The following is a 12,961-nucleotide window of genomic DNA, read 5'->3' as shown; positions in this document are numbered from 1 at the left end:
CATTTATTGCAGGGAACACATTGATGGATGTGTGGTATTGGTGTGGAAAGATGTGATATATATATTTTGGCTTCTGAACAGTCAGAAACCATGCTTGATAATTGTTTAGACATCTATATTTTTCACCTGTTACACACACACACACACACACACACACACACACACACACACACACACACACACACACTTAATTCACATATGAAGGTCATTCACTAGTGCACAGAAAACTGAATACAGGACAGATACCCTGAGCTGACACAGAAATACAGAGAAATCAGGCAATTTACTGAGGGCTCTGTGTGGATCTTTAGTGCATGTTCAGGTCTTGAATCAGCAAAGTTAATTTAACAGACAGAGCATGTTTATCAAGGTCTCTGGTAGTCTCTGGCCTACAGATCTACAGGCAGGGGTCGAACTCTCCCATGTGTCCCCTACTGAGAAAGAGGACAGGAGGTGATGGGGTTGAGGTGGGAAAAATGTGCTTTCATTCCATTCCACGGCAGGTAATTGTAAATAACATTTTCACACTGAGATCTCTTCTGACCCCTGACTGTCAGTGGCACTGATTGGTCAATGACCAATGATTAGTCTCTGGAGCGACCCCCTTCTGGAGTCTCTTGAAGTTCTTTGGTAGGTAACAGCCAGCAGTCCTTGGGAGATGCCAATAGTCAAAGGCGTTGGAAAACAAAGAATTTTGTTGCAATGGGTTCTACATTTGGGGCTACATTTATGTGCTTTATATTGAAAATGACATAAGAAAAAACCCTCCATTGAGTGGGATCTTGAGCTTGGTTATAGTCAGAATGAGAGAACCATAATCCCCTATGTCTCAGTTCTCTCTGAGATTATAGTTGGAAAGAAGCAAGGCGGTAGATCTTCTACTGCAGATAGTAATTGAAAGACCTGAGTAGGAAGTTGCAAAGGCCTTTGTTGCAGGTAAAAAATATTAAGTCTGGTCTCTCTACTACTTTCATTAAATTTGATAAGTATGCAGATTACTGTCAAAAGCCTTTAGTGAGTCAAAGAGCATCCAACAAAGATTTATTCTATTTTTTATATTTTTCAAATGCATGCATTCAACTGTCAAAATAATGTGTTGTCCTCTTTATTCAAGGGGGCTGTAATGTTTAATTTATTAATGAAAAATACCTATCATAGTTTTAATGAAAGCACTTTGGAAATCAATCCTCAGCCATTTCTAGTTGTTTGTTATAATTGAAATGTTATTGGGTGTGCATTTCAGGGACAGGGCAAGAGGACTGGCTGAATTTCTTTCAAATGTTCAAACTCAATATGAATGGTTTTCTGATAATTGTACAGGAGAATGAAATTTCCTCCCGTTTTTATGATTGTGGGGAACAGTCTCCACTGTGGAATTTGCTAGGGACTGCTTTTTATTTCTAATGTAGCATATCTTATTTTGCAGTGAGCTTCATGTTATGCTAGGACTCACACAGGTTCTGGATTCTCAACTCTTTCACCTGTTGATTGTCAGAAGTACTGATGAGTACTGAACTGATGATTGCAAGGTACCAGGGCCACTGATCAGTAAGAGGCTAATGTCTTGAGATCCTTTATCTAGTAATGACCAACGCTCCTTGCAAGGTTCTGGCAGTCACAAAAAGGACACGCTCAGCCATGGCCACACGAGGCACACAATATTCTGACCATTTGCCTTTTATAAAGTAAAAGCAAAATAGGCCCTTGTGAAGGACCGGACGGTCACCCCACGTTCTTTTTGGGATGTGGCGACTGGACGGGGTGAAGTTGTGGGGAAAAAACACTGCACAGGAGATGGTGGCTTTTGTATCCAAAAATATATATATCTCTATTTATTAACAAGGGGAATATACTCCCCAACATATGTGCCCATGAAATAAAACAAACAGAAACGTACAGGCCGTACTCAAAGGCTTTTAAAATCACCTGCACTTGGGTACCTGCTTGTCCAAATTGAGGCCTAATCGCAGGAACCTACTCGACCCAAGCCAGGCCCCAAAACATGCACCGTGACTCAGCCTTCAGCTAAGTACATACGCAGGCCTTACAGAAAACAATCACAGACACAAGGCACAAAGACAAGGCACATAGACTAGACATACAGACCAAACACAGACCAGAGGCACAACAGACACACAACAAGGCCAACAGTAACCACACAACTAGTTACAAAACACTTCTCCTCACATCAGGGAAGTGTTTTACCTTATGCCTCAAAACTAGTCCTCATTCTCAGTGTTCTTCATAGTCTTTCTCAGCCAGCCTCCTCTTGAAAATGAGGCACCCTTTAAATAGGGCACAGCCACGTTGGCTTAATTAGGTCCAACATTGGCTTCAGGTGAGCCAGGACCCAACCATTATGGGGGAGGAGACCAAGAGTCTTAAAGGGCACCATCCCTTTTTGCCATGGTGAGGAGGGGGAGAATTCACCTTCTCACAGCCCTCTTGAAAGTTATGCTCATACCGATGTGAAAATGGTTCAGAGAGAATACAGAATGTAGCTAGTAACCTTCAGCTGGAGTGGATCAGTGAAAATCAGTGCAAGTTATTCAATGACAGGAGCCATTTTATAAAGGTTCATCCGCGGCCAGACTAGGCAAAAACAATCAGCATTTCTTAAATTGCTGCATTCAGCAGCCATGAATTTGCATTGTTTTGAACGGATTCATTCCTGTGTATATTTCCTTAAGCTCTTCTTTCCTGCTATGAGAGATGCAACCATGTTAAGTTCCACTTGAAACCATGTTAAGTTCTGTGTAGTTGCTCATGTTAAACTAGCTACCAAAATGGATTCTTACTCTACCTTTTTGTGTGTGTCTTATGTATGTGCCTGTCTCTTGGAAATGCTGATCTACGGCATCTATATGTCAAAATCGGTCAATTGTCATACCAGATAATTTCAATTTATTGTAATAAGTTAGGTCTCAATGGGTGTATCATTTCACAAATGGAATGTCTTTAGACTAATGTCTAGACTAATGTGAATGGCTTTCTGGTCATTACATTCACTCCATATTTTCTTCCCTGATCTTTCAAATTTGGCTATTCATTTGTGGGACGTAAAATTTGGCAGTGACTGCTAAAAACAAACTTTAACAAATTCAAATTGGATATTTAAGGTTTTCATGTTAAACTGTTGTAAAATGAGAAAGATTTCCATTTATTAGATACCTGTTTTACACCTCACATCTACCATATATTGTTAACCCAAAAAGCTTTAGCAAATGATGACCAATGCACAAGAAATTAAATGTTCAACAGCAGTTAACCTTCCAAGCAAGCACCACAGCGGACACTTTGATTTAAGAAGCGGCTGTGTCATATGACTGCAGTCCCATAATTAATGTGCACATTCTCACTGCTGTATGGAAATGACACGTGTGTGTGTGTGTGTGTGTGATTTTCAAACCGAAATGCAGCAAGCTTATTTAAACAGGAATATTCATAACATGTCAGCACCACCAACGTAATGCATTCTCCATTTAAAATACAGTGGTGTGGCTACGGTAACAGCCTTGAATTATTCAGGCATGATAAATGAAATTGTCAAAGCTAGTGAAGGCAAGCATGATAAACATCATGCATATGTAAGACCATGTAATGGCAGAACCATTGGCAAAATGCCCCTTCTGAGGCCTGCACCACCCCTGCCTTCACCCCCTCCAGATAAAACAGCTGTAATTGTGAAGTAGGTGGTTTGACCCGAGACTGCTGCTCTCAGGAGCCATTGGCACAGCCTTGGGAAGTGGCCATAGCTGAAATCTTTTGCGCTAAGCCCTTTGCTCATCTCTCAATAGCTGGCCCAGGTTCCTAATGAAGGATGCCAGGCAGCGCTCACTTGGCATCCATTCATCTGCGGCTTTCATGTCTGATGTGCATAGCACACGCCGTTATGCTGCTCATTAGTGCTGGTCAATACCTAGGCTTTTTGGTAAAAGAGCGCTGTGAAGGCCTTGTTATTGAGCACTCAGAGGAAAACACATTCAGCTCTGCCCTCGCCTACACCACACAAGATCAGGGATGGTGTGGTGTGTCATTCATGCTCATTAAGACACAGACAGACAGACAGACAGACAGACAGACAGACACACACACACACACACACACACACACACACACACACACACACACACACACACACACACACACACACACACACACACACACACACACACACACACACACACACACACACACACACACACACACACACACACACACAGACACACACACATCTACACTTGCACTTGCAGTGCACTAGAAGAAGAACGGTTAACTGCCCGAGTGGAAACAGGACACACGCATACTACTTGATTGAAATGGAAAGAAATAAGGCAATTTCCAGCGGCTTCTGTGCAGCTCTTTAGTGACTTTGGGTAATCACTTACCTTTTTTCCACAGTGAGATGAATTTTGTGGTAAGCCTTGCACAGATTCTGGATTTGCAACTGTCACACCTGGTGTATGTCAGGGCTGGGCTGATCTTCTCTGTCTGTAGTTCTCCTGTATCTCTGTTTGGCACCTCTATTTTGTTTGGGCATTTCTCTCTCTCTCTCTCTCTCTCTCTCTCTCTCTCTCTCTCTCTATATATATATATATATATATATATACTGTATATATATATATATATATATATATATCTATCTATCTATATATATATAATCTCTCACACAAGCAGCTTCGGTCTTAGCAGTGTACTGGTCACATGCGTTGTGACTGTGGTCTCTGTAGGGACAGTTACTGGAACACCTGTGCTCTGTCCCTCACACTCTGTATTTGAGGCTTGATGTGCCTACGAGGCATCTGTCCTACTCGCTTCACCATTGATTTCACCCTCTCAGCTGTGGTTATGTTCACCTGGCTTCTACTGTTGGTGTAATTTCTTGAATCAGCACCATTCTCCACTCTCATAAAGGCCAAGCAGTCTCTATGGCAACTGCAGATTGGAGGCTTCTTGGGAAAGAGGGGACCATTTTTATTTCTTTACCAATGCAACTTCCCTCCTGCCATTCCCCTCACTCTCACCCTCACCACCTACTCTGAGGCATTCCCCTCCTGCCCCCCCGCAATCATCTCCCAGACTCCAGTCATTAGTGGCATTGTTGCAGAGATGTGGGGAAAAGCTGCAGCCAGCAAAGATCCAGATAATGTTACAATTAAACTTCTAAATGTTGTTTCCGTGGTCACCACGGTCAGCATTTGAAAAGGCAAAAAGCATAAAACACATTCTAATTTCATACGTGCGCCATGTCTGGTGGTGTCCCAAAGTTGTGGTTAAGCTGCCTAATTGGTCGTTGGGCAGGGAGAAAAATCCGGTGATACACCCATAATAAGATCTTCTCGTCCCTCTCGAGAAATCCTCAGGAAGTACATGTTCTCAGCCTTTGATAATCCTGACGTATATCTTTCCCCATTAAGAGTGCATTTTGTGCGATACAGCCCCATTATAGACATAAATCTACCTGTAAGTGATACCACAGAGAGACGCCTTGGCTTTCAGGTGTGAGAGAGGTTGCTCATTCCAGCTTGTCACAATCAATTACATCAGCAGAGAAAGTTTGGTAATCCAATGAGCAGATTTCATCTGTCTCTTTCTCTCACTCTCTCTCTCTTTCCTGCCAACTATACATGTCATTATGAGGAATAGACCATATGAGGTATTTATCACATTACAGAAACACACCGACTGAAGAGAACGAGAGAGAGAGAGGGAGAGAGAGAGAGAGAGGGATAGCGAGAGAGAGAGAGAGAGAGAGAGGGAGAGAGAGAGAGAGAGAGAGAGAGAGAGCGAGAGAGGGAGAGAGAGAGAGAGAGAGAGAGGGAGAGAGAGAGAGAGATAGAGGGAGAGAGAGAGAGAGAGAGAGAGGGATAGCGAGAGAGAGAGAGAGGGAGAGAGGGAATCTTTGAGTGAAAGAGGTTCTCTAGGCGAAACTCATTTAGCTCTGTCTCAGGCTCTCCCCGCTGTCGTTCCTCTGCGTTATGCTGTTGTGTTCCTTTTCTCTTGCTTTAAACACATTATCATCCCTCAGGTATCTCCAAGCAGCATGGGGTTGACAAATTCAGCCATGCATTTTTCTCTTATTTTTTAAACCAAGGCTCTTTCCCTTTATCTGTGCAGGACAAGGATGGAGTAGGGTGGGCTGTGTGGGGAAGGGAAGACATACAGTATTCTGCACTGAGCACTTTTTATGCCCTCTGTTGTCAAAAAACTAAGTAAGAGATCCTTTTTACATCAAAGAAGATGGAAAGCCCGACTTCATAACCCAGCCTGATCAAGCCGGCATTCTGGGCGTTGTGGAATACAAATTAGCGCCAGTGCACAGCAGAAGTAGTTTACTCCTGCCCTGGCAAGGACGCCAAATATGGTTTCAATGTCGCTGCCATTTTTTCAGGGGCTCCACAGAATTCTGAAACAAGCCCATATCTTCTCGACCTTGTATCAAATGAGAAACAGCCGTTGAGGCTTGCATTTCCTGTCGCATTCTGCAAAACATTTTATTTATCAACCTCAGTGACAGAGATGGGGAGAGAGAGAAAGCGAGAGCGAGAAAAGAAAGAAAGGGATAGAGAGAGCACGAGACAGAACGATACCTGCTCTACCTCCTGTGGCTGCTTCTCTCTCTCTCAGACGCAGCAACACATCTAGCTAGTCGCCTTGGCGCGCCTGACCTGAATGCAGGCTCATCATTCGCTGGAAACACAAGGTCGGAAAAGTTAATGCACACCCCTGCGCTCTCTCTGATTGAAACACAGCAACGTCAAAAACACCCCCCCCCCCCCCCCCCCCCCCCCCCCCACACGCACCTGCCAACAACACCCCCCTCCCCACTCCCCCCTTGTTTTTGTTATTTATTACACGCACCCAAGGAGGGTCCCGGATCTTACAAAGGGGGGTCAGGTCAGGGTTGAGGGAATCTACAAGCCTGACAACTATTCGGGGCGGACTGACCTGCCAACTTCCAGAGAATCGGCCGCCACTAACAATATGAAGTGCTTTAAAGCAAGAGTCTCTGCCTGTGACAGGTCCCTCTAAGCATGTCCCCTCGTTTATATTCAGACGAGGATGGAAGCAGACAGTGAAGAATGGAAATTAAATCAGTGGTGCAGAGACCACCGGGATTAGGGGGGTAATGGGGTGAAATAAACAGGGGGTCAGGTGGACAGGGGCCAGGCCAGGGCTTTGAATGAACGTCATCATGTGTGAAATGCCTGGGGACTCGGAAGGCGGAACACACAGCTGTGTGCTTTTGAGACTCCACAGAGACACCTGGGCCGTGTTCCTCAAGCAATGGCGACTGGGTTGTTGTGCGTTTGCTGTTCCTGAAGATGTCAGGAACACAGTTGATACTTTTAGTAGTTCCTCTTTTTGGCAAATGTGTTTTTCTGCTCAGGGGGAACCAGAACCATCTGCTTTTCCACTTCAAGAACTCCACCACTCATGCACCTTGACTAGAATACACAGACCACCAATCACATGAATACATAAACACAGTACACATTGAGTGCATTTGAGCATAGTGGATGATACCGATATAATCAATGCATAGCACACAAAAGTAAAAACACTGTTACTACAGACATCACCTCAGTAGTTTTGTATAACAGCTGTCTGGCTACACTCAATGCAGCCAGGTCATCTTCAGGACCATGGACAGGTCACGCCGCAGGCACGCCAGCCTATGGCAGCATGTTTTGAGTGCATGTGGGCTGCTACCGTCACACTTGTTGACCCTATAGTGTGGTATAAACAAGATTTAGTGAGAGGTCAATATGTGCCAGGCAGTCCCCCTTCCTCACCATCCGGATGTAATTGGAAAAGGCTCAGCCTTATGCTTTACTCTGTGGCCCCACAGCTCACAGCTGGTATTAAATGCAAAATCCTGCCGTGCCAAACAAGCTTCTCCCTTACCTGAAATGAGTTCTTACCAGAAATGCCACCCAAAATACCTGATTCATCATAAGTGTGGCCTGAAAGGTTTGCAAAGAGCTGCACAATGGAGTACGCCCGGGCTGTGGTTTCTTCAGCTCATACGTGAGTATTTGGATGCAGCCAAAAAGGTATTTGCGCTGTGTAGCATCAGAAGCATGGTGCTACAAAAAGCATTTCATTCCGGATTAATTTTTACCCCAGAAGTCCCACCATCGCCATCACTCGTCCCCCACCGGGTCATTATGGACTGATGATATCAGATGATTGTTCCTTCTCCCCTGAAACAATAAGCTGTCACATCTCTTGGCTCCAGATCTAAATTTGACATCTTGCCTCAGTATGAGTCACATTGCAGAACATGTTTCCCTCTAACCACAAACAAACAAAATGCAAGATAGAGAGTGACGACCAGGAGATAGAGGGTGAGCGGGAGTGAGAGAGTGAGAGGAAGAGCATTGCTGTAAAAGAGGAAAAATAATTTTTTTTTGATTTGACTACTAGACTAGAATAAGATGAAAACTAAAATGTACACCAAAGGCTGTATACAGCCCAACCTGCAATGTACTGCTGAAAGATCTGTACAAAAATACCTTTGTATCCCACAGAGATTCAACTAACAGTTTTCCTCCTAAACAAGCCGTTCTAATCCACCATATCACTGCAGTCTGTCATGGCTTTCATGTGTTTTAATAGTCCACCATCTTGCAGTTTCTGTCTAAAAGTAGTTGATTGTCTTACTGTGTTATCATTTTCCTGTTCGTATCTGACAAGGCTGAATACGTTGTAATTTCGCAGCCATGCAACAAGCCTTTGAGGTGATTTATCACACTGTGAAGGCAAACCAAAGCCAGGTGAGGACAGCGGGTAATGACAGCAGCAAGAGGCAAAAGATAGGTCTGTCTCATAAATGGGAAGAGCATTGGCCCTATCTCACTGTCCTCTCCCTCTATATCTCTAGCTTTTGTTTCTCCTCATTTTTAAAAGCACTGGCTTTGCCAGGTATCACTGAGCCAGAAAACTAACACAAAAAAAAACCCAAACTTCTCTTCACTTTTCAGGGGCTAGGTCAGGTGTACTTGATCATCCCAAACACTGCTGCACAGTCAGTCGACAGAGCAGTTTGACAGATTTGTGTGGAATGAGAAGTGCTCTGTGTGTGTGTGTGTGTGTGTGTGTGTGTGTGTGTGTTCAGGGAGGGCGCAATCTCGAATGCAGCCATTTTCATTCTTATTAATTCAGTTACGGATTATAATCTGACCCATTTGCTAATCGTCCTCACCCTGCATGATTCGGTAATGGATTCATCACAGTCCCCCCCCCCCTCATCATTACCCGAGCCAAGACTGAGCAACGAGTTGAACCCCTGCACATCTGGAGAGAGGAGAGGCTGCACTCCTGCACTGTCTGTGTTCCCTGTGTTGTGTTGCCCAGATGACTAACATTAGTTTTCCAGCAGGTACACTCAGACCAGTGGGGAGCTGTGGCGGCTCAGTGCCCGTGCATGTGTGGCGGAAGGTTATTTATAGCCCCCTTCCCTTTTTCTTGCTTTATTTTTCTTCAGTGCTGGAAGGGAACCCGCTCAGCGGGTGGGGAAGGAGGAAGAGAGAGAAAAAGGAGGAGGAGGAGGAGGAGAAGAGAGGGGTGGAGGATAGGGGGGAGGGAAAGTGGGAGGAAGGGGTTTTAGGCACTGCAGAGACTCCGGGGAGCGTGGGGGCCGGCTGATCCTGTGAGCCTGCCTGAGGGTGTAGTGGGTATTACACCGCCGGCCGGCCGGCGTCTGCTTGGCAAGCAGCACTCCACTCGGGGGCTACAGCGCCGTGTGTAGCAGCCTTTCATCCAGAGCTGCTCTGCAGCTCCCTAAACGTCTGTCCGACACGTTTGTCCTACAATCGCGCCTGGAAAAGCCAACAATTACGTGCAGTGGCAGCTGGGCGCCTTGAGTGACGACCACGTTGGACATATGGAAAAGTGTCTGGCGTGTCTCTTGTCAGGAAAACAGGCCCCTCACAGATGGTTTTTCTATATGACAAAAGAGAGTGATGTGGATGGTGATATCTTACTGAGGCGGCCTCTGTGGGCTATGGGCTTGCATGTTTGTTGCTGTGGTTTCCAGCACAATTGCCTGCAAAGCCAATTTACTTCCAGACGTATTTGCCGGTGTTAGCATTTTTGTAGAACATGAATGCTTGCCTGGAGGAGACTAGGGAAGTGTTGTGTGTTCGGTATTGTTTGCATGGATCTGGTTGAATGTATGCAGATAAAGAGACTAATGTGAAGGATTAGAATGCAGGGGGCACGGATGGGCATATCCAGTAGCAAAAGCACAACATTTAGTAGCAGTGGGTGGAATGAATCACAGCTGAGGTCGGCTCTTCACTCGACTGTTAATGACTGGAATAGCTGTGATGTGAAGAGTGCATTAAAACTTTCAATGTGTTGCCCCGTTTGTACTCAATAAAAAATAGAGCACACCAATTATAACATGCAACATTTATGGGATGATATAAGATGCCATGGCACTCTACAAGAAAGACTCATTCTCCTGTCAAGGGATTTTCGTCTAGTAAGGTCCAAGCTCTCTAGAAGGGCGAGGGAATGGTTATGAAGCATTCGTGCCTAAGAGTGGCAGAGACTTCTCCAGGCACAGTAAATGTACGGTTCCGTTGTGTACCTATAACACAAGGTTGCTAAGGTTCAATGATACTGTATATATCTGCATCACACATAGCAAAATGACAATGCATAAATTGTGTCATGTGTTATATATATCTATAACTATATCTATGACTGACTTTGGTATCCGGTGCCACACGGTGTGTAATGGATATCACGTGTTCATCATCCAGGCACTGTCAAAGGCATAAGATCTCTGTAGTTTTCCCAAGAAAGATCTATGACTTCTTTAGCTTAATCCTGCAAAATCTCAAACCTTTCCTGTGTATATTGAAATCCCTCTTTAAAGGGCATGTGTCTATCTATCAGACATCTGTTTGAAGATGCAGACTTAGTGAGAACAAAGCTATCATCTCCTGTTTGGATTTCTTGCACAAAATGAAATGACCTTTTCGATGGCTCAAAATTTGGTGAGCAATTAGTCATAGATTATACTTGAGATGCAGCTGTGGAGCGTCATTCTCGTTCATCACTGCGGTTTCACTGAAAACAAGCTCAGTTATTTCTATTGCTAGCTGACAAGCAGATCTCCGTGGCACACTGGGACATCTCTTTTGAATTTGATCTTGGTGCAGCTCACGAACAGCCCTGTTGTTCACTTGTCTTTGTCTTGGCACACAATACCCCCGTGGCAGTGGGAGTGATGCATAAGGGCAAGGGAGGGCAATCTCAGAGGTGCTTTTCAAAGGGACCGTTGTACCCCATTCCTGCTAGCCCTCGGTCCTTGGCTTCATCATTATGCACTCTCTGCAGTGAGAAGTGTTTGTCGAGGAGAGATTTCATTAATTATGCTGCCTAATTCAATGTGGGTTAAACAAGGTAACCCACTTCTGATGATGATCCAGTTTCCCTCGTCTTTTTGTGGGAGGCAAAGGAGGGTTGAAGAAAACACTCTCTGTAGGCTTAAAACAGTATGTTGCTGTTGGCATACTGATTTTTCAGATAAGCTAAGGAAGTGAAGATAACATTAAAAGAAGATACAAATTTTCTAGTATAATAAACAAAAAGTTCTTATCTCAAATCAAGTCGACGTTGGACTTAAGAAATCCCAATTGAAGTGGAGGTGCATGCACTCCATGTTCCTTTAAAAAAATATCTCGTAGTGGTGGTGGAGTTCCGCACATGGCCACTAGGTGTATCTTTGCTCCATTTTTGAGCAGCTCACAACAGTTCATCCTTTCTGTATTAGGGACATGAGGAGATCTCGGCATTTTATCAAGCAGGGCACCCAGAATCGTGAGGAGAGGAATAAAAATCACCTAGTTCTTTACCATTAATGGCTTTCAGTTACTGGAGCAATACACACGGAACTGAGTGAAGATTCGGCTTCTATGGAGAAAAGCGCAATGGATTAACATTATAATGTAAAAAGAGTGGGAACGGTCACATATTTTTTTTCTGCGAGGTAGTTGGACCGAATTATGATGGGCTGGTGACTGAAGTCATTTTCTTTCCTGGCTTTGGTTCTCTATTTTGGGGGATTTTTTTTGCCGACTGCGGAGTGTTTTCCTCTCAAATTCACGAACATGGTACAAGAAGGACACGAATGAGAGGGAAGAGTGCCGGAGAGCAAGCTATAAGGTAATTGTGTGGGGAAATAATTTCTGCATTAAAAGTCGTTAGTCTGCCACGAAGCGTGCTGTAGTCTTAGCCTACTTCTCGTACATTGCTTCTCTGTACCCTCCACAGAGATAGAATTTACGCGAATTGGAATGAAGTACAGAGGCAAGTTCATTGACTCGGTAAACTTGGGATTTTAAACGAAATCAGCCCTTTCACGATGGGGTTTGAGAGAATCTACACAGAAATAGGTAGACTTACGGGGATGTGGTAGAATCGGAAATATTGCATGGTTGGGAACATGTATTAACCCTTTAGCAATTCAGGAACGAACCTCATTACGTTCTCGGTCGAGGCACAAAGTCCACGGGATGTTTTCGATAACACCTGTGCCTGTTTCATGTCACGCGTTTTCATAAGAGGATGTCTTAAAAAGATCAGCCACTGAAAATACCTGCAGTCATTTTGACGGGCTACATAGCAGCGGTCTCTCCACCGCCAACAATCGCCAACTAATTCATTAGTCTTTTAATTGTTATACAGCATTATTCACGTTTGATGAAGATAAATCAAATTTCTTCAGCCTTAATTAAAATTAATCTGACAAATGACTAGGGTTAATATTAATTGACTCATAATTAAGATCACGAACTAGCTGAGAGTCAGAATACTTGGCATGCATCTCATAAGGTGCGCGTTTTGCATTGTGGGCTGAAGAAGCGCTCTTTCTACTTGTCGAACTGGCTGAACATTCAGTGCTGGTCATCCACAGGAAATTAATACCGTCCACAAATTACAT

At 44.2% G+C, this 12,961-nt stretch overlaps 1 protein-coding gene across 5 annotated transcripts in view; it reads left to right on the top strand.

The window, feature by feature from the left end:
- The window catches only part of nlgn1 (neuroligin 1), a 201,521-nt gene that overhangs the window by 24,132 nt on the left and 164,428 nt on the right, over window positions 1-12,961 (top strand). For 4 of the 5 annotated variants that reach the window (XM_031575040.2, XM_031575038.2, XM_031575039.2 and 1 more), the window contains exon 1: window positions 11,679-12,183. The exons of the other annotated variant lie outside the window; for it this stretch is intronic. The gene's annotated coding sequence lies outside the window, so the exon portion shown is untranslated. Of the gene's footprint in view, window positions 1-11,678; window positions 12,184-12,961 lie in introns of those variants that run through there. 5 annotated transcript variants of the gene reach the window in all.

This window comes from Clupea harengus, chromosome 10 (genome assembly GCF_900700415.2).
Source record: "Clupea harengus chromosome 10, Ch_v2.0.2, whole genome shotgun sequence".
NCBI lineage: Eukaryota > Metazoa > Chordata > Actinopteri > Clupeiformes > Clupeidae > Clupea > Clupea harengus.
The sequence above is the reverse complement of the archived record's forward strand: the minus strand, read 5'-3'. Positions and strand labels throughout refer to the sequence as shown.